Source organism: Leopardus geoffroyi, chromosome D1 (genome assembly GCF_018350155.1).
Source record: "Leopardus geoffroyi isolate Oge1 chromosome D1, O.geoffroyi_Oge1_pat1.0, whole genome shotgun sequence".
In the NCBI taxonomy this organism is placed as follows: domain Eukaryota; kingdom Metazoa; phylum Chordata; class Mammalia; order Carnivora; family Felidae; genus Leopardus; species Leopardus geoffroyi.
In genome coordinates, this window is record NC_059329.1 from 114,319,335 (window position 1) to 114,343,424 (window position 24,090).

Sequence of the window (24,090 nt, forward strand, 5' to 3'; positions counted from 1 at the left end):
ACTGCCCATCGGCTTCCCGGAGGAGTCGGGTCTGGGATGGTCACGGGGAGGGCATCTGGGGAGACAGGGACCGGAGGTCATGAGCTCAGGCCCTACCCTGGGGTCCAGGTGGCTTCATTACCCCTGACGGGGCCGGGAAAGTGGAGGCAAAATGTTTTCTTCTCTCCTTTTCCTTAAGCCTTTGCTGCCAGCAGCCGCTGACCTCCCGGGACGTCACCCGGGGGAACCGCATCCTCAGGAAGGAGGCCTCGGCCTGGCCTCTCCCTGGAACCCGTCCCTCCCAGCTGAGGCTTGCGGGCTCCGGTCGCAAACAAGTTACGACCGCCTTGCGGGCACCGGAGGCACGCTTAGCCCACAGACGTTTGTGTCCATTCCTGGGCAGCGGGGGCCACACCGCGGAGGCGCTCCCTCCCCCCCCCGGCCCCCCCCGCCCCCTTGGGCTCAGGAGAGGGTGCTGGCACCTGCCGGGCGGGGTGTCTGTGGCCGTGCAGCCCAGACCCCAGCAGGCGGGCGGGCGGGCACAGGGTCCTGCCTTGGTCTCTGCCTTCCAGGTCTGCGTCTTTGCCTCTCTGGGCCCCGCCCTGACCTTCCGACCCTCCCCGCCCCACCCCCTCCCCGCACCCCCTCCCTGTTTTCGTTTGCTTTGCACAGTGTCTGCCAGGAACATGCCGCTCAGTAGGTACTCGTACGAATGAGCCGGCCGCCTCGGCTTGCTCTCTTCCTGCCCTTCTCCGCGTGCCCCTGGCTTCATGCATCTTTGCGGGGGGGACTCTCCCCGCCCTCCCCTCCCCCATGCTGCCCCGACTGGCCCTGGCCACCGCCCTTGTGACCTCCAGCTCCCGGACCGGTTTGAAAGGCCCAAGGATGGAGAGAGTGTCTGGAGGCTGGCGCTGGCCGTGTGCAAGCGCGCGCGTGTGCACCCGTGCAATGAGGGGCTGCTGGGCGGTTAGTCCCCAGCTTCTCTTGCCTTGGCCACAGTGGCCCCAGGTGTTCCAGGTCCCCGTCATCCGCTGGCCAAAAACGCCGCCCCCGCTCCAGCCTGACCCTCTCCACACGCTGGAAAGGCGCAGAAGATTCCTTCTTCATCGCGTGCCCTCGGCTTCCCTCCTGGGTGTGGAGATACCCCCCGGAGGCCCCCTACTCCCACAGAATAGCGACCACCGACCGCCGGCTCAGACAGGGGGCACGCAGACGAACAGGTCGCTGACCCCGTCGGGCCGCAGGGCCCCCCGAGATCTGCTCAATCCCGCTTCATGGGGGTGGGCCTGGGAGGCGGCTGCCATAGGAAGAGCCACCATCCCTTCCCCCACCTGCCCCACCCAGGGCACCTGCTGGGCTGCGGGGGCCAAGACTCAGTGGCTCAGGGGTGGTTTGAAGGACACGAGAGGCTCCTGGAGCCCGGCCAGCAGGGCTGAAGGGCAGCACGGCAGGGGCAGCGGTTGAGAAATTTCGCCTCCGGTGCCCGGCTCCCTTCCTTTCGGCTACGGCGTGGGGGAGGGGAGGAAAGGGGAAGGTGGGGGGCTCCCTGTGGCTGCAGTTTATGCCCCCCTCACACTCCTGATGCATCTGACTCATACGCGGACTGCCGTTCGGATGCCCTCTTGCTGAACGCGTGTCTTATTACCTAGAGCACATCCTTCCTGCTGGGCTGTGGGTTTCTTAGTGGCACCCAGGTGTCTCCGCCCACGTCCCCCCTCCGTCCCCTGACAGCCCTGCCCCGCTCGGAGGCCCTCACTGCCCTCTCTCCCTGGCATGTTCTACTAAACACAAGTGTCCAATTTCAATACGGTCACAACTACCACCGTCCTCATCAGTTGAGGCTTTTCGCCCAGGACACGGAAAGGAGTGCGTGGAGAGAAAAACACCAACACGTTTGCCAAGTCAGGGCACACGTGGGTGCCTTCAGGCACTGATCAAGTTCTACTTCTGGACTCCAGTGGTGGTTACGTGAGTGTTTGTTTTATAAAAGTCATACGGGCGCCTGGGTGGCTCAGTCGGTTAAGCGTCCGACTTCGGCTCAGGTCACGATCTCACGGTCCGTGAGTTCGAGCCCCATGTCGGGCTCTGTGCTGACAGCTCAGAGCCTGGAGCCTGCTTCGGATTCTGTGTCTCCCTCTGTCTGCCCCTCCCCTGCTCACACTGTCTCTCTCTCTCTCTCAAAAATAAACATTAAAACAATTTTTAAAGAGTCATTATGTTGTGTAGTCATGCCTTATGGCAGCCCTCTGCACGACATCCGTGCACTTACACAAATATGTTCACAGACGCCACGGATGGGAAAAAACTCATGTGCGTTAACGTCTATCTTCACATACGGACGAAAACTAGTTGATAAATGCACAGCCTTGCTTGTAATGTCCCTGGGAACTTAGCCTTTTATTTATTCAAAATAAGCACGATGCATAGGACAGAATGTCTCTGGAAGAAACCACACAGACAAGAGCGAGAGGGGCCCCCAGGTGCCGGTGGCTGCACCCCAGAGAGGGGAACCGCTGGGGGACCGGAGCCAACAAGGTTTATGGGGAGAAGGCAGGTGCATGGGGTGGGGTCAGTAAAGACAACGGGAAGCCAGATACACACAGGATTTGGTCAAATAATTACATATATATATATATTTTTTAATGTTTATTAGTTTTTGAGAGAGACAGAGTGTGACTGGGGGAGGGGTACAGAGAGGGAGACACAGAGTCCAAAGCAGGCTCCAGGCTCTGAGCTGTCAGCACAGAGCCCGACGTGGGGCTGGAACCCACGCACCGTGAGATCATGACCCGAGCTGAAGTCGGACGCCCAACCGACTGAGCCACCCGGATGCCTCCCCTCCCCCCGCCCCCAGCCAATAATTACATATATTAAGGCTGATGGGAGTCTGTGACAAAAGTGGAGTGGGACAGAGAGGAGCCAAGGTGGGGTTAGGGGAACCTGTGCACCCCCAGCTCTCCCCACTGGCAGGGTCTGCAAGACCCCCAACAGCCCCAAAACAACAAGCTCACTGGCACCCAGATGTTGGCTCTTAAGGTCACTGCCCCCCTGCAGGGACCGGGCCCCCTGGGGACGGCTGGTTGCAGGCGGTGCCGGGGGGGGGGGGGCTTGGACCCTGACGTACCAGACGACCCGAGGCACCTGGGACCAGGAAGCAAAGACCTGATGAGGTACGAGCCCCACTCCGGCCAAATCAGGGACAACTGGGCCTCAGGGTAAATCCACTGAATGAAAGAGGAAACCATAAATAAACCGGAGGCTCAGTGAGCAAGGGGGTCTCTAGTCTGAGAGGCCAGCCTGGAGGACGGTCACGACTGCAGAGCGAGACGGAGACCCAGCGGGCGGTACCCCCGAGGGGCCCACCTCCCCTCCTGGGCGTCCCCCCATTTTCTAGGGCGGTTCACAGGACCCCGGAGAACCGCGCACTTGTACTCGTCAGTGTGTGCGAGGGAGGGGCGCCTGGGGGTTGCAGACGAACGGGCAGGGGGAGGCGTGCGGGAAGGGCGTGGGGCTCCCGTGCCCTCGCCCCAAACCTGCGTGTGTTCCCCAGCCCGGAAGCCGGCCGGACCGCACGTCTCCGGGCTGTTCCTGGAGGCTCCTCCCCGCGTAGGCTTGACTGACCGTCAACTCCACCGCGTGCTGGAGGTTCTCTTGAGGTCTCGGTCTTTCTGGTGGCCGCCCCCACCCGGGCCCCCCACCCCCACCCCACAGTCACCTCGGGAGAACAAAGGATGCTCCCGTCACCCAGGAAATCCCAAGGGCTTTAGGAGGCCAGTGTCGGGAGCCCGGCCAGGGACCCACAGAGATGTTCCCTGCGATCTCACGCCGCCCGAGCTCACTAACACACGGCCAGAAATACGTAAGCGAGTGCCAGACAGGCCCCTTGCGAGGGGTAACCAAATAGAAGGGTCCTGCCCTCTGCAGAAGGCTCGCGGCCACGGGAGCCACAGGAAGAGGGGCACCGCTCCGGTCAGAGCTGGTCACCACCGACAGGATCCGCGCCTGCGCGGTCTTTCCCTAAACCCACGCGATTGCGTGTCATCAAGTCTCATTCATAAGCTTTCTGTCGCATGATTAATGTTTTTGCTGATAGGATTCACGTCGCCCGGACGCCTCTCACGCTGCCGGCTGCTTCCTCTAATCTAAGGTTTGGACGGCTGCCCTCGGTTGATGGCTCGGCGTGGACATCTCTGTGGTGCAGGAAGTGTCCGCTCTCGCAGGGACTGTCTGACCTTGACGTGGTGCCACGTGATCAGAACCACTGTAGCTTTACGGCGAGCCCAGACATCTCGAGGCCCCCCTCACCGGTCTTCTTCAGGGGGTTCTTGGCCATTGCACTTAGGGTATTCATTTAATTGGAGAACTTACCAAGCGGGGTGGGGGGGGGGGGGAAAGACGACTGGGATTGTGATTAAATCCACAGAGATACATTTGGGAGGAATTTACATTTTTGGAAGACTGAGTTTTTCAAATCTGGAAGCGCGCCATCGGCTTTGGTTTGCTTCCGTCTCTTTAAAGCGCTCCCCAAACGCGCTATGGTTTCCCGCGTCGAGGTCTCGCACAGGACTCGTGAGACTTGCTTGCGGATATTTGATTTGGGTGCTATGGTAAATGTTACCGTGTGAAATGTCTTCCTTCCTGAGCGTCTGTTGCGTTTGCCTTTTGAGGAGCCATCCCGCACTCGGCATCCTCGCTAAGAGGATTTTTATTTTCATGATATTTTTCGTGACGTCTGGATTTTCCACGTGTTCGGCCGCAGCGCCTGTCGATGTGCAAAATCAGAGTTTCCTTTCTCCCTTTCTGACCCACGTACCTTATGCTTGTTTTTCTCAGTGCGTTTGCTAGAACTTCAGTCACACTGGGAAACAGAGGTCGCGACCGCAGGGTTTTCTTTTGTAACCCTTATCTCCAAGAGAAATCTTGCCAGGCTGCATGATTTCGGATGATATTTGCTCTAGGTGTTTGGAGACCTCCGCGACTAGCTTAGGCACTTCCCTGTTAGTCATAATATGCTAATATTGACATTTTTGCTGTAGTGCCACAGACATGAGAAATTTAGCACCCTGCAAAGGCACAGACTGCGAATAAAAGAGCCAACGGGAAAAGACGCGGGGGCAGACTGCGCGAGACCCGGGGACCTTTGCGACCCAGCAAATAGCGGCAGCGGCTCCAAGCGGCCCGACTGGGCTTGCGGCCAGCGCCCCAGGCCACCCACACTCTCTGCCGGCTGCGACCACTTGCCACCCTTAATTTCCACGAGGTCCCTAAGGGCGCTCACTCCAGGTCTCAGCCGACTTCATCGTCCGGCCCAGAGCACACACATGTCCCGCCCTTCTTTCACACGAGGGGGGTGTCTTTCCAGGGTCCTGATCGGTGCCTGGGCCTCTCTGGATCCACTAACCAACGCGTGACTGCTGCAGCCCGCCCGGGGCTCCGGGGCCTTCCCCACGGGTCCGTGAGATTCTCTTGAACTGTGCACACGCCCACCTCAGTTATGTAAACTCATTGACACGCTGGGGGGAAGTGTGTCCGCACGGGCCTAATTCGCGTGCCGGGCCCATAGCTCCGTATTCACGCATCGCTTTTGAGCCGATTTGTGAACGTGCGTCGTAGCAGAAATGGTTCAGTCTTATTAAATTAATACGGAATACCACGGAATCATTGCCTGCCTCTTCTGGTTTGATTATGTAATTTTCCTCTTAAAAATTTTTTTGTGAGGGGCACCTGGGTGGCGCAGTCAGTTGAGCATCCGACTTCAGCCAGGTCACGATCTCGCCGTCTGTGAGTTCGAGCCCCGCGTCGGGCTCTGGGCTGATGGCTCAGAGCCTGGAGCCTGTTTCCGATTCTGTGTCTCCCTCTCTCTCTGCCCCTCCCCCGTTCATGCTTTGTCTCTCTCTGTCCCAAAAATAAATAAACGTTGAAAAAAAAAATTAAAAAAAAAAATTTTTTTTGTGATGTTCATTTATTTTTGAGACACAGACAGAGCGTGCACAGGGGAGGGGCAGAGAGAGAGGGAGACCCAGAATCGGAAGCAGGTTCCAGGCTCTGAGCTGTCAGCCCAGAGCCCGATGCGGGGCTCGAAGCCATGAACTGCGAGATCATGACCTGAGCTGAAGTCGGACGCTTAACTGACTGAGCCATCCAGGCGCCCCTAAGTATATAAATAGATTACAAAAAAAAATTTTTTAACGTTTATTCAGTTTTGAGAGACAGAGCACAAGCAGAGGTGGGGCAGAGAGAGGGGGAGACACAAAATCCGAAGCAGGCTCCGGGCTCTGAACTGTCAGCACAGAGCCCAACGCAGGGCTCGAACCCATGAACCGTGAGGTCGTGACCTGAGCTGAAGTCGGACACTGAACCGACCGAGCCCCCCAGGTGCCCCCTGACATTACATTTTAGGCACAAACTACAGTCGTTTCCGACTGTTTTCATTGTTTGATGGAACCAAGTGTCTGTTTGTTAAAAGAGTTTTTGACATTTTGGGTTGTGACAAAACACATCGTGATTTGTCACATTAAAATGAAGGGAAATTTTATTTTGGCCTCCAGTTTCTCACAAGTGGCAGGGTTTTCAGAGAAAAAAGAAAATCATCATGGGATCAGAAATGCTCTAATTTGGGGGCGCCTGGGTGGCGCAGTCGGTTAAGCGTCCGACTTCAGCCAGGTCACGATTTCGCGGTCCGGGAGTTCGAGCCCCGCGTCGGGCTCTGGGCTGATGGCTCAGAGCCTGGAGCCTGTTTCCGATTCTGTGTCTCCCTCTCTCTCTGCCCCTCCCCCGTTCATGCTCTGTCTCTCTCTGTCCCAAAAATAAATAAACGTTGAAAAAAAATTAAAAAAAAAAATGCTCTAATTTAAGCCATGCCTTTTTTCTCTCTCTCTCGTTCATTAAAGTCATTCTCCTAGCTTTGACGTGCAGTGTTTTCATGACATTGGATGGAACCATTGAAATGGCTACTTTCAGGGATGCCTGGGGGCTCAGTCGGTTCAGCGTCCGGCTTCAGCTCAGGTCGTGATCTCACAGCTCGTGAGTTCCAGGCCCGCGTCGGGCTCTGTGCTGACAGCTCAGAGCCTGGAGCCTGCTTCAGATTCTGTGTCCCTGTCTCTGCCCCTCTACTCTCTCTCTCTCTCTCAAAAATAAACGTTTTAAATAATTTCTAAAAAATGAAATGGCTGCTTTCCCAGGTAAAAAGAGTCAAGTGTTAGCAACTGCATCCAGTCGGCCTGAGAGGGTGTAACATTATTAGTTGCAGCTAAAAACATTTCGCCCATCACATTATATTTTCATCCACCCCAGCACGTCCATAGGGACGGCTCTCAATATCCAAACGTGAATGTTCTAGTTCAGTTTCTTCACAGACTTGTAGCATAAGTGCATTGTGGGCACAGAATACTTTCTGTAAGATTTCAACCTTTCGAGATGTTTCGACACTTATTTTAGGGTCAATCTGTGTCCAAATGTCCCTCAAGAAACTTACTGATTTTACAACATTGGAGTCGGGCTTTTTGTGGGGCCTCCAGTTAAATGCATTCCTTGTGGTGTTCAGTCTTCTGTAGGCTTGCTGGCTTTGCAAAGTGGGGAGCGGTCGATCAGGGCCCCTGTGGCCGTGCCCCGAGACCTCACATGTCGCTCACACCGAAGTCACCCCTTCCCGGGCCGCCCTCCTCTGTCGGAGCCTGAGGCCTCGGCACCTGGAGGCCTTGCCAGGCCCTTCTGAGTGTGCATCCCAGTCTCACAGGCTTCCTGCCCCCGCGCCTCCCCCAACCTTGAGTCGGGGTCAGGTGCGCATCTGGCCTCACACCGTCTCTGGGCCACGGCTCCTTCCCACCTTCTCTCTCACAGCCTTTCCTCAGTGAAGTCCTCTGCTTGGGTCCTGTCTTGGTGTCCGTTCCCTAGAAGACCCTAACTCTCAGGAGCACCACTGACAGGGTCCGAGAGGGGGTGCTGGGGGTTGAGGCACCTGATCTGGTTGTCAGACGGGACACGGATGGCACCTAGAACACCCTGGAGGCCCCGTTGTTTTGTTAAAGATTTCACCCCAGCCGATGAGGAGAAGTCCCTCCCGGGGCAGGAGCGCCCTGGGGCGGGTGTGACGATGCAGGTGTTTGGGGGACACACAGGGACGGGGCCCGGAGAGACAGCAGAGATGGCGGTTAGGGCAGAGTTGTAGCGATGCCCATCCAGGGACAAAGAAACACCGATGGCTGTGACAGGAGGTAAGGGACCCTGAGGACAGAGATGGGGACACCCAGCTGGACTCTGAGCCGACAGAGGTGGTCCCCCTCCCGTGACGGAGCTGGCACTTCCCGGACGGACAGACGGGCGAGGCTGCAGACGAAGCCCCTCCAGAGTCACGGGACAAGCGGGCACAGTGGCGGGAGACAGGGACGTGTTCCTGGGATTGGACTTCCTTCTCCATGAAAAAAAGGAGCGTTTAAGTGACACGCAGTAAAAGCCACAGTTCTTTGGACAAATACATGGCCGCATAACCTCCACCAGAACCAAGAAACGGAAGAGTTGCCACGTCACCAAAAAACTCCCCTGTGCCATTTTGTGGTCAAGGCCCCTCCCCGCCCCAGGCCCCGGCAACCATGGGTGTGTCTTCTGTCCCTAAGACGTCGCTTTTTCCGGAAGACCATCAAAATGGCACCACACAGCATCCACCCTATCAAGCTCTCTGCTCCGTCCTCAGACCGAGCCTGAGCCCCTCCCACCGTGGCTGGTGCCGCGGTCGTTCACTCTGCACGCCAAGAGGTGGCGCCCCACGTGGCTGCCCTGTGTGTCCACCCCCAGGGGGAGGGACAGGCCACACCGCCTCTCCTGGCAGGGATCACAGATCAACGTGTGCACACAGGCTTTCTCCTCCTTCCCTTCAGTCGGCGTCTGTCAGCAGGACTGAGTCATACGATGTGCGTGCGCTTAATTCTGGAAGGACCCGCCAAGGGCAGCCCGCACGGGGCTGTCTCACCGTGGCTTCCCTTGGGTCACGCCATGGGCTGTTCCGAGTGCCCCTGGGGGGAGGGGTCCCTACGTCTTTGGCCCGTGGCTTGATATTGCGCCGTTTTCTTTTTCTTGGTGGTTGAGAATTGCTCCCCACGACGACGCTTGTTTCCAAACGCCCTCTTCCCACCCTTCTCTTCCCGGTGCCTTCCGAACGCAAAATCTCTCCGTTTTGGTGAGGTCCAATGTATCTCGTTTTTTCTCCTTTCACATCTATTCGGCTGAACCCCAGTGTCACCAAGAGTTTCTCCCAGACTCTGCACTTCGATCTGGGACCCAGTGGAAGTGATCTTTGCGTATGGTCTGAACTACGACTCCAAGCGCATTGTTCACGCAGAATTCCAATTGTTCCGGCGCCTTCTGCCGAGAGGACCGTCAGCCGTCCGTGTAAGCGTGTCTGTCTCCAGACCCTCTGCAGGTTTCTTCATGTGCCGTGTGGCGTCTGGGCCTCGGCTCTGCTGACCCTTGGTGCCAGGCGGCTCTCCACGGCGTGGCCACTCGTGCCCTGCAGACTGTTTGCAGCAGCCCAGCCCCGGCCGGATGCCTGGACACCCCCACCGCCAGGTGTAACAGTCAGAAATGTCTGCAGACACCGCTGGCGTCACCTGCCACGGCCGCTGTGACGAGGGTTGGCACACGAGGCAGCTGACACCGGAGAGACTCAGTGTCCCCCTGTCCTGGGGGCTGGAGCCCAAGGTCTGGGCGTGGGCAGGGCCGGGCCTCCCAAGCCCCTCTCCTTGTGTGTGGACGGCCGTCCTCTTCCTGTGTCCTCATGGGGTCATCTCTGTGTGTGTGTCTGTGTCCCGATCCCCTCTTCTTACAAGGACCCCGGTCACACGGGATCAGGACCTCATGTCACCTCAATCACCTCTGTAAGTCCCCTCTCCAGATACGGTCACGTCCTGAGGTGCTGGGGGTCAGGGCTTCAACATGAATTTGGGGGGACACAGCTCAGCCCGTAACAATTGCCCTACCGGTGGCTTCCTAAGAGCGCCCAGCGTCATGGGGGGACAGGGCCCCCGCTAACCCCCACCCTTCGCTCGGGGCGAGAGGTGTGTGATGACAGAACCAGCCTCGCAGGCGGCTGCTCCGGGCCTGACCCTCAGAAGCACTGGGCCAGTGAAGATTCTGGGTTTCTTCACTGGGAGAACTTCATCGTGTTTCTGTCTTTTGGGCGTTTGCAGACACTCCTGGGTGTGGTTGGCTCGGTGGCGTCTATAATTGGACCCTTTTTTTCTTCAGAAAAAAATACACACACCATGAAGAGTGAGTGCCAGTGTCCATCTCGGGTTGATGATGACATATCCACGGAGGTCCACGAACGGTACAGACAAGCGACCCCGTGGGGGCGTCGATAGTGGGAGCCCACGTGGGTGCGGGGGCAGGGCCGCTCGTCAACCTGCATACTTACCACCCAATTTTGCCGTGAACCTAAAACTGCTCTAAAAACTGAAGTCTATTTTATTTTAATGTTTATATATGTTTCTGAGAGAGAGAGAGAGAGAGAGAGAGAGAGAGAGAATGTGCATGTGCTGGAGGAGCAGAGAGAGGGAGACAGGATCCAAAGCAGGCTCACTGCTCTGAGCACAGAGCCCAGGATGAGGCTCGAACCCACAAACCGTAAGATCATGACCTGAGCCAAAATCAAGAGTCAGATGCTTAACTGAGCCACACAGGCACCCCCCCAAAATAAAATCTATTTTAAGATAACTAGATCCACCCTATGACCCAGCAATAGCACTGCTAGGAATTGACCCAAGGGATACAGGGGTGCCGATGCATAGGGGCACTCGTACCCCAATGTTTAGAGCGGCACTTTCGACAATAGCCAAATTATGGAAAGAGCCTAAATGTCCATCAACTGATGAATGGATAAAGAAACTGTGGTTTATATACACAATTGAATACTACGTGGCAACGAGAAAGAATGAAATCTGGCCATTTGCAGCAACATGGATGGAACTGGAGGGTATTATGCTGAGTGAAATAAGTCAGGCAGAGAAAGACAGATACCGTATGTTTTCACTCTTAACCCTGAGAAACTTAACGGAAGACCATGGGGGAGGGGAAGGGAGGGGAAAAAAAAAGTTAGAGAGGGAGGGAGGCAAACCGTAAGAGACTCCTAAATACTGAGAACAAACTGAGGGTTGATGGGGGGTGGGAGGGCGGGGAGGGTGGGGGATGGGTATTGAGGAGGGCACCTGTTGGGATGAGCACCGGGTGTTGTATGGAAACCAATTTGGCAATAAATTTCATATTAAAAATAATAATAAAATAAAAATAAATAAATAAATAAATAAATAACATCAGTTTTTAAAATATAGCCCCCCCCCCGATGAAATATTTAGGTGTAAATCTAATAAAACCTGTCCAGAATCAGCCCGCTGACCACCGCACAAACACCCGTGAAAGAAATCGAACGAGACGTAACAGAGTGAACACAGGGAACGTGCTCCCGGGTTGAAAGATACGCTCCCAGCCCTGACCTGCTAGTTTAACGGAATTCCAATAAAAAGCAGGATTCTCCTCTAGATACAGACCAGATGAAGTTTCGCGTGTTTGTGAAATCTAGGGTAGAAAGGCAAAAACAGTCGAAAAGCCAGAACAATTTTGAAAACGGAAATGAAGTAGGAGGAACGTATTTGCTCCTTTACCACGAGTCAGCAAAGCCGCGGCGGTCCAGACCGGGGCGCACGCACCCCGACGTGGAAGGACCGGGTCCGCATGCGGGTGACAGCAGCAGGCCACCGCGTTCCGACACAGCGGGGACAGCCGACTGGGGAAGGTTGAGTTCTCCACCAGTGGCGCCCAAACCCCAAATTTTGCACGGAAGTAACTCCCGGTCAGTCACAGGTGTACGTGCAAAATCCAGAACGCTCAAACCTTGAGAAGGAAGCCTCCGAGAAGGTCTTTATGACCTTGAGTAATGAGAACTGTTGCATACAGGCAACAAAAGTACTGAGTGGAATTCATTCCGCTCTGAATCTAAGGGGTAAGGTAATAAAACCTTACTGTTCTCCCCAAAGGAAGGAGGGGAAAGCTGGCCTTGGGGATGTCACGTCAAGCGTCCCTTCGAAAGGGACAGCTGCTTTCTTCATTTTCTTCACCAAATGTTTAAGCCTTTGGGGGAGCTCGTGGTTATCGGAAAATTTCACTTATGGGCGTTTTGCCGTCAGGGTGACGTCAGGGGGGCTCCACGGTTCACCCCCGTGTGAAATAGAGAAAATCGTTTTGTTTCTTTGGGTTTTTTTTTTTTGATGAAAACATTGATATTTAGATTTAGCCAGCTGGACTTGGTTTGGATGACCCCGGTCTTGCTGGCAACACGCGGGGCGTCCTCGTCAGGAGCCAGGGGACTTACGCCTTCTCTCCATCGGGCCTGATGGCACTGTGGATCTGGAGTTTGGGCCGTGACATCCACAATGAACACACGTGTGTCATCTGTCGTGCCTTCTTTCTTCCTGGCTGACTCGGGGGTCGGGGGGACCTTGATGATGGCCTGGAGGCCAAGTCAGTTTCTCCTGGGGGCTCTTTGGACAATACTGGGGCTGCCTTCGGAGACCCAGTGTCTTGGGCCATCGGAATGCAGGTGACATTCAGACCTTCTGTTTTTGTGACTGAGGGTGCCTTTCAGCCCTGCTTTCCTGGCCTTCAAAGCCTTTGTTTTGGCTTCGGCTTGAGGAAGGGCTTCCTTCTCTGCCTTCGGCGCCATCTTCGAGGAAGGGCTGAAATAGAGAAAATCTTAAAAAAAAAAAAAACAAAAACAGCCACTTAGTCTCTGGCCGTGGCCCTACAGTCACTTCAAACGAAGAAGCATTTACTCGGGGCGCCTGGGGGGCTCAGTCGGTTGAGCGTCCGACTTCGGCTCAGGTCTTGATCTCGCAGTCTGTGAGTTTGAGCCCCGCGTCGGGCTCTGTGCTGACAGCTCGGAGCCTGGAGCCTGCTTCACATGTCCCCCTCTCTCTCTACCCCTCCCCCACTTGTGCTCTGTTTCTGTCTCTCAAAAATAAACAAAAACATTATAAAAAATTTTTTTTTAAAAAGAAGCGTTTATTCAGTGAAATCTAGTAAACGCGGATGCCAACCGGGGGTCTGTGGTATTTGAACCAAGACGTGTGCTGTCCTTTCCGCCACAGCTCCAATGGGTTCCCACATGGCGCAGCCGCGAGCACGGGGTGCCCTGCTCACCTCCCTCCTCCTGCCCCAGTCGCCTGTTTGGGGGGCTGCCTTCTGAGTGGGTGTGGCTGAGAGGTGGGGGCGCCCTCCTGCCCCTAGACCCCCGCCTTCGGGAGCTGAAGATGTCACTTCTCCGGACCTCAGACTCCGAGCAGGGGGGTGTCCTGCCCTCTCCTTCGGATGCCACGCAGTCTCCTAGCCCACCCTGCCCCCGGGGCCCAGGGTGGGGGCCTCAGGAGTGTCCCCTGCAGGCAGAGCCCTCAGCCCCCACCGCCTGCCACGCTGCCCCGCGTCTGTCTCCTGCCCTCCCTCCAAAGTCTCGGCGTGCGGGTGCTGGTGCCCCCACAGGGGAGTGCCCTCGGCCAGAGCAGTGGCCACCTGCGGCCGTGCGGGGGGAGCCCCGAGCGCACCTGCATCAGGAGACAGCAGTGTGTGTTTGCATTTGCATGGGCTCCAGCAACAGGGGGGACTCATTCACCTGGGGGAGTCAGGGGACGGTCAGCTGGGGTGAGGGCAGTGTCTCCTGGGGTGCCGGACTGTTCTCGATCTGAGGGCTGGGTGCACAGGGGCTTGTGAAAACCGGGTGAGGTCTCCTGCATGATTTGTCCACCTTTCTGTGGTTTCATTTCCATTCGGTTCGCCAGAAACGAGAAGCAACATCTTGGGGGGCCTTTGCCAGGGGCGCGGTCGCTCACCCCCAGCCCCCCTTTGTTGCTCCACCGTGACCGTGAGCTTCTATAAGCTTAGCGAAGGATTTAAAAGGATTTTGCTCACCGTACCCCACAATCATTTTTACAAAGGTTTTAAGGGTGCAGGGTTTTCCAGGTCTGCGCCTTCTTGAGTTTCTAGAAACGGAAGCCATCGCACGGAGCAGAGAACCGTCCCCTCCTACCAGCGTGGGCAGCCTGCCCTCTCCCACACCCCTGCCGTGTCTTTGATGTTGAGACTGCCTGCCTTTGGCGTGGGCGACCTGCTGTTCACGAGCCTCTGACCCCCCGCAGCCCCGGGGCCTGTGTCTCCCAGGAGGCCCGTGGGTTCCGCACGCGTGAGCCCCTGCTGAGGTGAAGGGCTACGGTCTTCCCGAGCGGGAGGCATCTTTCCCAGCACTGCTTAGTTGAGCTCTGGCTTCTGCTGTCCTAGGAGCCATCGCGCTGAAGAGGCTCAGGGGGGCCAGAGGTGTCTGTGGGTGGCGTCCCCGCAACCATCGGTTAGTGTGTGGGGCAGTGTTCTCCAGAGCAACAGCACCAGCAGGATGTGAAGACAGAGAACGGTACTTCTGTTAACGAACCGCGGAGGCTCGGTGAGCCCAAAATCCGAGCGGGGAGGCCAGCCCCCGAGACTCGGCTGAGAGTCGCAGTTGTAGCCCAAAGGCTGTCCGCTGGCGGAATTTCCTCTCGCTTGGGGAAGTCGGTCTTTTATGCTCCGCAGGCCTTCAACTGACTGGACGAGGCCCACCCACAATGTGGGCAGCCTGCTTGCTGTTTCAATCCCATCCGAAGACACATCCAGAATAGCGTTTGGCCAACCGTCTGGGCACCACGGCCCAGCCAAGTTGACACATAAGATTAGCCATCACGGTCGGGAATGCGCAGGTCACATCCTTGCTCTGTGTTGGATCGGTCGTGATTTCTCTGGACTTTAACCTCAAATCCATTGCCCCATGCACGAATTCGTCAAGCTTTACGCTTGCAAAAGTGCCGCTCTTCCAAATCAGGCCTGTGAATTGGTCCTCGTGTCTCCCTAAGGCAGCACTGGGGATCCTCTGCCCTGGAGGGCGTCCTCTATTCTGGGGCCTGACCCCACATGACCCTTCACTCCGAAATGAGATGCAAGTCATTCTTCTGTGAACCTCTCCGCCCCCTCTCCCAGGTGACAAGGCCTAGGCGGCATCTCTTTCCCTTTTTGTCCTGGCTGCTAGGGAGCTCACAGCAAAAGCTGGGCTCTTTGGCTGTCATTTCTGTGTACCTGGATGTCACGATGTCACTGAGTTCTCCACTCTCTCTCTCCTTTTGGGCCGTCACATGCTTGCTGAGCTTTTGTTCTGAGGTAATCTACACCCTCTGGGTGAGTCAACTGGAATCCAAGCAAGGCAGGGGGGCATCAGGCCTTGGGGACAAAGGGCCATTGCTTTAGATCCCAGCTCTGCTCTTACTGCCTTTATGGCTTGGGGAAAATTCCTTTACGCTCACGTCCTCTGCGTTTTTAATTATGCACTTGGGATGAAGCACGTAAAACATCTAACTCAGGGCCTGGTGCATGACACCCAGTAAAGATTAGCTCTGAGTGTTTTGTGACCCGTTTTCATGCTAAGGGAAACGCTGGATTAGGTCCACAGGGGGTGGACCCCTCCGGCCGCAGAGCACCCCTGGCCCAGGACAGCCAGGCGGGAAGGTGCCACCTTTCTGACGCTCCTGACACTGGGGGCAGGGGCCGAGCCTGTCACAGAGCACCCCTGCCCAGCCCAGGTCCTCTCCAGGCCTTGTCGGGGCGCTGCCCCAGCCCCGCCCACCCTTTGAGGCTCTGGGGTGGGAAGCAAGAACCCAGGATGGGGAGGGATCCAGCACTAGGCAGGGCTTCTTCCTGGTGGCCCCAGAGCTAAGCGGGGCTCCTGAAGAGGGAGCAGAGACTCTCGGTGGCTGCGAGGGGTGGGCAGTCTGGGCAGGAAGGTGGGGCTTGGGGACCGCCTCTCTGACCCCTCTGGCACCCCCTCATAGTGGACTTAGAAGGACAGTGGCTCTGGCGGGGCTCAAGCCACAGTCCCCAGCCTCCTGCCAGCCCCTGATATCCATAGGGCAAGCGGCCAAGAGGGGGACGCCAAACCTTTCTTGCCATGTGGCACCCACGAAGCCTTGGGAGCCTCGCCGGGCAGAGGGACAGAAGCCTGTGGCCAGCCTAGAGACGCACAGGGCACCCCAGGCCCCAGTCCAACGGCCACCAGGAATCTGATTGTCCACAGACCCAGCAGGCCTTGGAGGACACACCCCAGATTCTGTGCCTCCAAGCAGACTCGGTCACAAGCAGACCACGCCAAGGACCCAGCCCCGCTGGCCACCCACCACCCACCACCCATCCACTCACACACACACCCATCCCAGTGGAAGTCGCCTACAAGCCCTGCTCCTGTCCTCACTCCTGTCCACCGCCTCTCAGGGTGAGATGGGGACTGCAGGACGTGCTTGTGGGGACCATAGGCCTGGGGGTGGGACCTCCAGTCTCTTGTACAACCAGACAGAGTGCAAGCCCCGCCTCCTCCCCCTCCAGTCATGTGACCCTAGGCAATCCCGTAACCTCTATGGTTCTCAATTTCTTCCTCTGTAAAGTGGGGTTCAAAGTGAAGGAAGGGTTGCACGCAGGGGGAGGGCAAATGACAATGACAGTGAAGTTCCAGGCCTTTCCGGGCTCCCAGGGGGAGCAGTTATCAGGTCACCCTTGCTCTCTGTGGACTCTGGGGTCAGTGCTCTGGCCTGGCCCCCTCTCCCTCATCACAGCCCACCCCCCTCCCTCCTCTCTCCTCCCTCCCCCTTCCCCCGCAGCCCACCGCCCCATACCCCCCAGTACAACCGCCCCTCACATAGCCCCCCACCCCCCCACACTCCCCTCAACCCCCCTCACCCCCACCACGGCAGGCCTGAAGGTTGAGGGCGGGGTGGGGGGGCTTGGGGGCGCACGCACTTGGCGTTAGTAGAGGTGGGAGCGGAAAGCCTGGGCCGTGCTCGCCCCCTGGCGTCAGCTTGGCCTGGGACGCGAGGGAGGGAGCCGACCTGCCCCGGGGCTCAGAGGCGGGGACAGCCTGGAACCCGGCTCCGCTCCGCAGGTGAGGGCCTTGGCGTGGCCAGGCCGGGTCCGGTGCCTTTCCTGCGGGGACCAGAGCCCGGTATTGAGGTCCCCGACCTCTCTGAGCTTCTCCCCGGGCTGTCCCCGCTCCCCCAGGCAGGTGCGGGTCGTGCAACCAGCCCCTCCTGCGCGTGCCCCCTGCGGTCGGGCGTGTCTGCCGCCCTCTGGGTCACCGCACGCTCCGCCTGTCTCCCTGGGCCCTGGCCCATCGGACTCCGCGTGGCCCCCCTGTCCCCGCCCACTCGTTCTTCCAGGTGCCCGAGCACCCCTCCCCATCTCTCAGGGGCTGTGTGCCCGGTAGGCTCTGGTCGCCACCAGCACTGTCACTAAGTCAATCGTGCTCTCTGCGCCTCCTTTTCTCCGTTCTAGAGTCGCAGCAGGAATCGCCGGGCTCGCCCACGTTAAGGAGCAAAGTCCGTGGGCGGGCGGGGGGGGGGGTGCGTGGGATGGGCTGGGGTGGGGGGCTCCCCTGGTGCAGCAGGGTCTGCGCGCCCCGGAGGGCGCCACCTGGTGGCAGCATGTGCCCATGGCGGGGCGGGGGCGGTGGAAGGGAGGCTCCTCTCCCAGAGGGCTCTGCGGGGGAGAGAGCGACCAGACCCGCAGACCTGGGGGTCTGGGGTCTGCAGGAGTCCCCCGGCCTCTCAAGGAGCGTGTCCGCAGCTGGACAGGTGGGACGGATGAAACGCCTGCGGACTCCAAAGCGCCTGGGCTGTCCTCTCCTGACCCATCTGGAAAAGATGATGCGGAACCAAAACTAGCCCATGTGTCCTCTGAAGTTTGTCCTTCCCAATCACAGTGCTTTTGATGGTTTTTTAAAAATAACATCACACATCCTTAAAATGTGGTTTCTGTGGGCTCCTCTTCCTGGGGTCACCAGCTGAGCAGGTGCAGCCAGAGGTCTGGCTGAGGTCAGCGAGGATCGGGGGAAGTGCCTGCCCTACGCCCCGGGGGACATGGGCGGGGGTGGGGCCGGAAGCCTGAGGACCCCCAAGGGCGGTGGGTGGCCTCCTGGGGGTGGACGTGCTGTGGGGCAGGCTGAAATCTTAACCTTGAGGGCACGTCCAGCCCCGGACCTGCCAGAGTGGGGGTCTTCTCTGGACCCTGCCCGAGTGGGGGTCTTCTGCTTCCGGCTGCCATCGGGACCCCCCTGCTACGTCCCTGCATGCAGAAAGCGTGGGTGTCTGTGCCCCTTCTCTCCGATACCCCTCCACCACCCACCTAGTGGGCCATGGCCGCCTCGGGGAGAGGCTCCTGCAGAGTGGGGGGGGGGGTCTCCCTCCCCATTGTCTCTCTCCGTCCAGAACGTTTCAATGCACCAAAGACTTTATTCTTCCTGCTGGCTACTGACCACTGAGTCAGTCCTCTTGGAAGGCTCTGGCAGCACCCAGGGATCGAGAGAGGTGCGTTCCCAAACCGGGTGAAGCCACCCGCCTTCTCCCTGGGCCGCCGCAGGATTCACAGTCGTGAAGGCTCATGCCTGCTGCTTGCTGGCCCTTCGTAGCGTGGCTGTCCCTGGCGGCCCGCCGCTTGGAACCGCAGCTTCCTTGGCCTCAGTCCCTCACGAGTCCCTCTGCTGCTCTCCTTCCCCAGACAGCACCTGCCCCAACAGCAGCCCTGCCCTGGTCCGCCGTTGCTGCTGTAGCGGATGCCACAGACGGGGGCTTAACCAGCGGGCGTTCACTTCTAGCTGACCAGGAGGCGGAAGCCCGAGTCAGGGTGTCGGAGTGGGTAGTGGGGGGGTCTGCTGAGGGCTCTCCTCCCTCTAGGCTCCTACCTGGAGGAGAGACGGCTGTCTCTGCTTCTGTAAGGACACTAATCCCACCTCGGGGGCCCCCGCTCATGACCTCCTCTCCCCCAGTCACCTCCCAGAGGCCCCCACGTCCATCCCACCACCATCCCGTGGGTGACTGGGGATTCAACCTGTGCATTTGGGGGAGGACACAGCTCAGTCCGCAGCTCACCCCCCAACCAGCTCAGGACGGCGTGACCACCGCCAAGGGCTAGCCTGCTGTCCCCCCTCCTTGGTGGCTCCCGCCCGGCTCTAGGCCTGACCCAGGAGCCGGCTAAGAGTCGGGAGGTGTCAGGAACTCTGACACCCCCTCCCCGTGCCCACAGCCCCCAGGCCCCATATGTGCCCACCCTGGGCAGCGTCTGCAGGAGCTTCCCCGGACCCCGACCCCAGCAGGGAATCAGGCCCCGGGGGCGCAGGCCCCCAGGCCCGCTGTGGTGCAGACACCTTGGCCCCTGGCCTTGGCAGGAGAGGCAAGGTCTCATCCACCTTTGTCCCTCGGCTGCTCATCCACTCCTTACGTGAAACATTTATGTGGCGCCAGCTGTGTGCAGAGCCGGGAAGGGAAACGGGAAGGCAGCGCCCTCCCCAGGGGACCCACACCAGCTGAGGGGGCCTGGGGCGTGCAGAGGAGTGTGGGGCCGGCCAGGGCCCTCAGGGGTGGGCTGACCCTAGAGGGAGCAGGGCAAGGTCCCAAAGGCCCAGGCTAATGAGTTCGCTTTGTCCCGGAAGTTGGAAATTAGTTATTTTGTTTATTCTGTTCGTCTGTTTTTCACTAAAGAAGTAATCCTTCAATCCGTTCTCCGTCTAATCAGCGCAAGAATTTCAGGGACAGCTAAGGAGCTCGTGGCCCTGCCCTAAGTGCCAGCACTTCCTCCAGTCCTCTGGGGAGCACCCCGGGGAGGATTTCAAAGGGCTAGGATGTGGGAGGACGTGTCCCAGGGGAGGCGTTGGCCCCGGGGGTGCTCAGAGGCTTGGCAGGGAGGGAATTCAGGGACAGGCCACGGCTGGCCTCAGCCAAGCTTGGGGACAGGTTTCCGGCAGATGATGCAGGACAGACGATCTCGGGATGAAGCTGCCCACGGTTCTGAGCAGCCGATGCCGCGTGGCTGACCTGAGTACAGACGCCACAGGAAATGCCACCAGGACCAGCTCGGAGCCATCGGGGAGAGGAGGCTCCCACCTTCCCTGAGCCCCAAGCATGTCCTACAGCAGCCCCTCCTCCCTCCAACTCTGGGGTCCCCCAAGGGAGCCACAGCCCCAGACCTCACCACCGCCCACAACCTCCCGCTGCCAGTGAAACCGTGTCCTGCGGCGTCCCCCCGAAGGGCTCCACTCCGGGCGGGGCTCCGGGCACTGCCAGGTCGAAGGGCCCGGCACACTGGCACCCCTGCCCCCGCGTGCCCAGCAGGGATGGGGACACGACCACAACGGTCCGGATGATGAGCACACAGCCAGCAGTACGGTAGCAGGTAGCCAACACTGGGGCTGAGCACACGTCGTGCCGGGTGTCCAGACCTGCAGGGGGACGTCAGGGTGCGGTGAGCAGGGACCCTGCAGGGAGAGTGACCCTGGGGTGAGCAGTGACCCCTCAGGGAGAGTGACCCTGAGGTGAGCAGGGACCCCGCAGTGAGAGTGACCCCACGGTGAGCAGTGACCCAGGAGTCGGCAGTGACCCTGCAGTGAGCAGTGACCCAAGAGTCAGCAGTGACCCCACGGTGACAGTGACCCCACAGTGAGCAGTGACCCCACTGCAGGTGGGGATGTCAGTGTGGACCGTGCAGCCGGCCCGACGTGCCACCCCGACATGGCTCGTGGGGGCGCCCGACAGAGGACGTTCCTGCAGGGCAAGGGGTCCTTCAAGGATGATCACACGGCAGGGGGCTGCAGCTCAGACAGGCTTGGAGGGGGGTGCTGACTCAGTCCGGCCACATCTGGGTGTCACAGCTGGCGCTCAGGAAGACCATGGGTCTGCAGCCAAGTTGGGAGTCACCCCTGGGTGCATGGGACCGTCTGGGGTGGCCAGCGGTCCAGGACGGAGACCCCGGGACATCATGCTGGGCAGCGTGTGGGGTTGGAGGGCTCACTCGCCCCAGAGTGGGTGTTGGTGGGGGCTGCACGGGCTCCCGGGAGTTTGAGGAGGGCGCCGGCCTCCGTGAGCCCCGGGGTCCAGGCCCACGCACCAGGTGCTTCCTGGGGTCCGAGGGCGGGAGGGACCGGAGGCCCAGGGGACAGGGCACAGCCCAGGGTCCCCGGCCAGGAGGGGGGAGAAGGAGGCCCAGGGGACAGGGCACAGCCCAGGGTCCCCGGCCAGGAGGGGGGAGAAGGAGGCCCAGGGGACAGGGCACAGCCGAGGGTCCCCGGCCAGGATGGGAGGGAAGGTCCTGAGGACAACACGACCAGCAAACCCGGGAGGGGCAGCTCTCTGGAATGATGGGAGGACATGGGCAATTGCCACAAGGGGAAGGGACAGTGGCAGGACGCGGGACTGGAGCTAGAGGCTCAGTCAAACCCTGTGGAGAAGGAGGACCGAGGCCGGCCTCTGGGAAGGGGGTGCAGCCGGGCGATGGCCGGCCCGCGGTGGGCAACGGGGCTCTGGGGACGCCGGCAGGGGTTCTGTCGCTGCACGGGCGGGGCCGTGGCCCCGGAGCAGCCCCGTAACCGTGGCTCCTGCGGCTTGAGGCTGGAGACGGGTCCAGGGGCCCCTCGTCCCCGCTGTGGTTGGGCTGTTCCAGGGCCCCGTGTGGGACCCCCGGCAGCTCCTCCTGTGCCGTCCTGACCCCCCCACACCCCTGCGGCCCCTCGAACGGGTGCGGACGCCGGGTCCCCCGGGCAGCGGGGCGTCTCTCGGGCTGTGGAGCGCCCCAGGTCCCGCTGCCCACTCACAGCCTCGGGGGGCGCCGGCCATCCCGTGCACTGGCCTGCGGGGACTGGGGGTGTGGCGGAGGCCCCCCGTCCTGCACGTGGGGCGCCGCTGCCCAGGTTGACGTGGCTCGGCCCGCTCCCCACCTGCGCTGCCTGCCCGGGCTCCGGCTGACCACGCGGGTGGCCGGGCCACGGGCCGACGCGTCCCCCGGACGGGGCCGCCTGGACGTGGCGAGCCTGGCGCGATGGCGCAGACGGTCCCGGGGGACCCGAGAGACCTGCAGAACGTTACCGCCGGCGAAAGGGGGGCAGAGGGAGACACAGACGCGGCGTGCTGTAAACAGTCTGATTCCTCGATGTAAACCAGATTCTGCCCCGGGACGTCAGGTAAACATCTGTGCCGGAGCCCGGGCCCCCCACCTCCGGGGAGGCCCAGGGGTCTGCAGCGCCTACTCTGGGACGCGTCAGAGGGACCGCCCAGACGTTCCGTAATTAGGCAAAATTGGCCTCGCGTTCCTCCGCTAAGTCCCCGAGATCTCTGCAATTTTCGGTCTTCTCAAAAACGAAAACACTTGGTAATTCAATGACACAGGCGAAAAAAGCCCGGGATGCTCTCTCAACTGGAAAATGCCAATTAAGGCAGCGATTCTGGGTTTCCAGCCCGCTCGGGCTGAGCCGGGGGCTTATCTCCGGGGAGAGGAATCCGCCGGGACCGGGGCCCCTCGAGGGCCGAGGCCCGGGCTGCTTCCCGCAGCCTCGCCCGACGGCGCTGCCCCGGGGCCCGGCTCCGAGGGCCGGGGGCTGCCGCGGGGGTCCCGGGGCTGGGTGACCCTTGGGGACGGAGCCCCGATCCTGCATCCAGCTGTGTGCCAGCACCAAGGACAGTGCCTGGACAGCTGGTGTCCCTGATGGGTCTCCCTGCAGGCGGCTGAGTCCCCCCACCTGGTGGTCGCTCCCGCCTGAACCTCCTTGTGTGTTCAGGCCACATGGTGTGTGTATGGGCGGGGGCGGGGGGGTACGTGCAGGCTGCGGTCAGAAGTATTCCGGAAAAATGACTGCAGACCTCTCACCTTGTTCCATTTCAGTTGTCCTCCTTTGTGAGCATTTCTATGGATTTCATTTTTGGACGATAGAGAACGTGGGGAAAAGCCTCCCGGAGTTGACTTCCTGTCACCACCTCCTCCCCTTGTTTGCTGTTCACCTTTCCTGAAGTTTTCTTGCAGGAAGAAGCACTCAATGCCTGTGTTCCCACTTCCCCTCTTTCTCACACAAAAGGAGGGCACTATAGGCTCTTTTTCACACTCATCATTAAAAAAAAAAATAAAATTTTTTTTAATGTTTATTTTTTCAAGAGAAAGAGAGCATGAGCAGGGGGAGGGCAGAGAGAGAGGAGACACAGAATCCGAAGCAGGTTCTAGGCTCTGAGCTGTCAGCACAGAGCCCGACAGGGGGCTTGAACCCACGAGCTGTGAGATCATGACCTGAGCCGAAGTCGGACGCTTAACCGATTGAGCCCCCCAGGCGCCCCTAAGAAAATACTTTTAATTTTGAAATAGTTATAGATGCACAGGGCATTTCAAAAATTGTCCAGGGAGGGGTGCCTGGGTGGCTCAGTCGGTTAAGCGTCCGACTGTGGCTCAGGTCACGATCTCACAGTCCATGAGTTCAAGCCCTGAGGCAGGCTCTGTGCTAACAGCTCAGAGCCTGGAGCCTGCTTCGGATTCTGTGACTCTCTCTCTGCCCCTCCCCTGCTCTCACTCTGTCTCTCTCTGTCTCTCAAAAAAATAAATGTTAAAAAATATTGTCCAGGGAGATCTCATGCACCCTTCAACCTGTGCACTCCAGTGGTTACATTCCCACGAGCTGCCAGCCATATGAGCGGGAGCTGACCTTGCCACAGCATCTGGCACATGCCACCTTGGTGAGAGAACTGTCCATCCGTCACCACGTCCCCACTGCGCCTTCTCAGTCACAGGTGGTCACCTTGCCTTCCCTGTCTTGACCTGCCTTGTACATCTGAAAAATGAGGGGTAAAAGGAATCACACACTACGTGACCATTCGAGATCGGGGTGACGTCACTCAGCAGAACGCCCTGGGCATCCTCGCCCGTCGTGGTGTGTGTCCTACTTTATCCCTTTATGGACTTTATGGACTCAGTGTTCCCTGAGTGTGTAGCCATCCGTTCCGAAGGACAGTCAGGTTGGTTCCCGCTTGCGGCTGTAACAAATAGAACCCCGACCAACAATCCGTGTAGTTTTTTGTGTGCGTACATGAGTGCTCACTTCTCTGGGATTGACGCCCAGCAGTGGGAGTACCGGGCCGTGTGGTAAGAGGGTGCTTCGTCTTTTAAGAACCTGTCAAACTGCTTCACAGAGTGGCTGTCACATCTCGCTTTCTGCAGCTGTGTCCGAGATCGCGCCTTTCCGAACATTGCGGGCGTTGGGCCCTG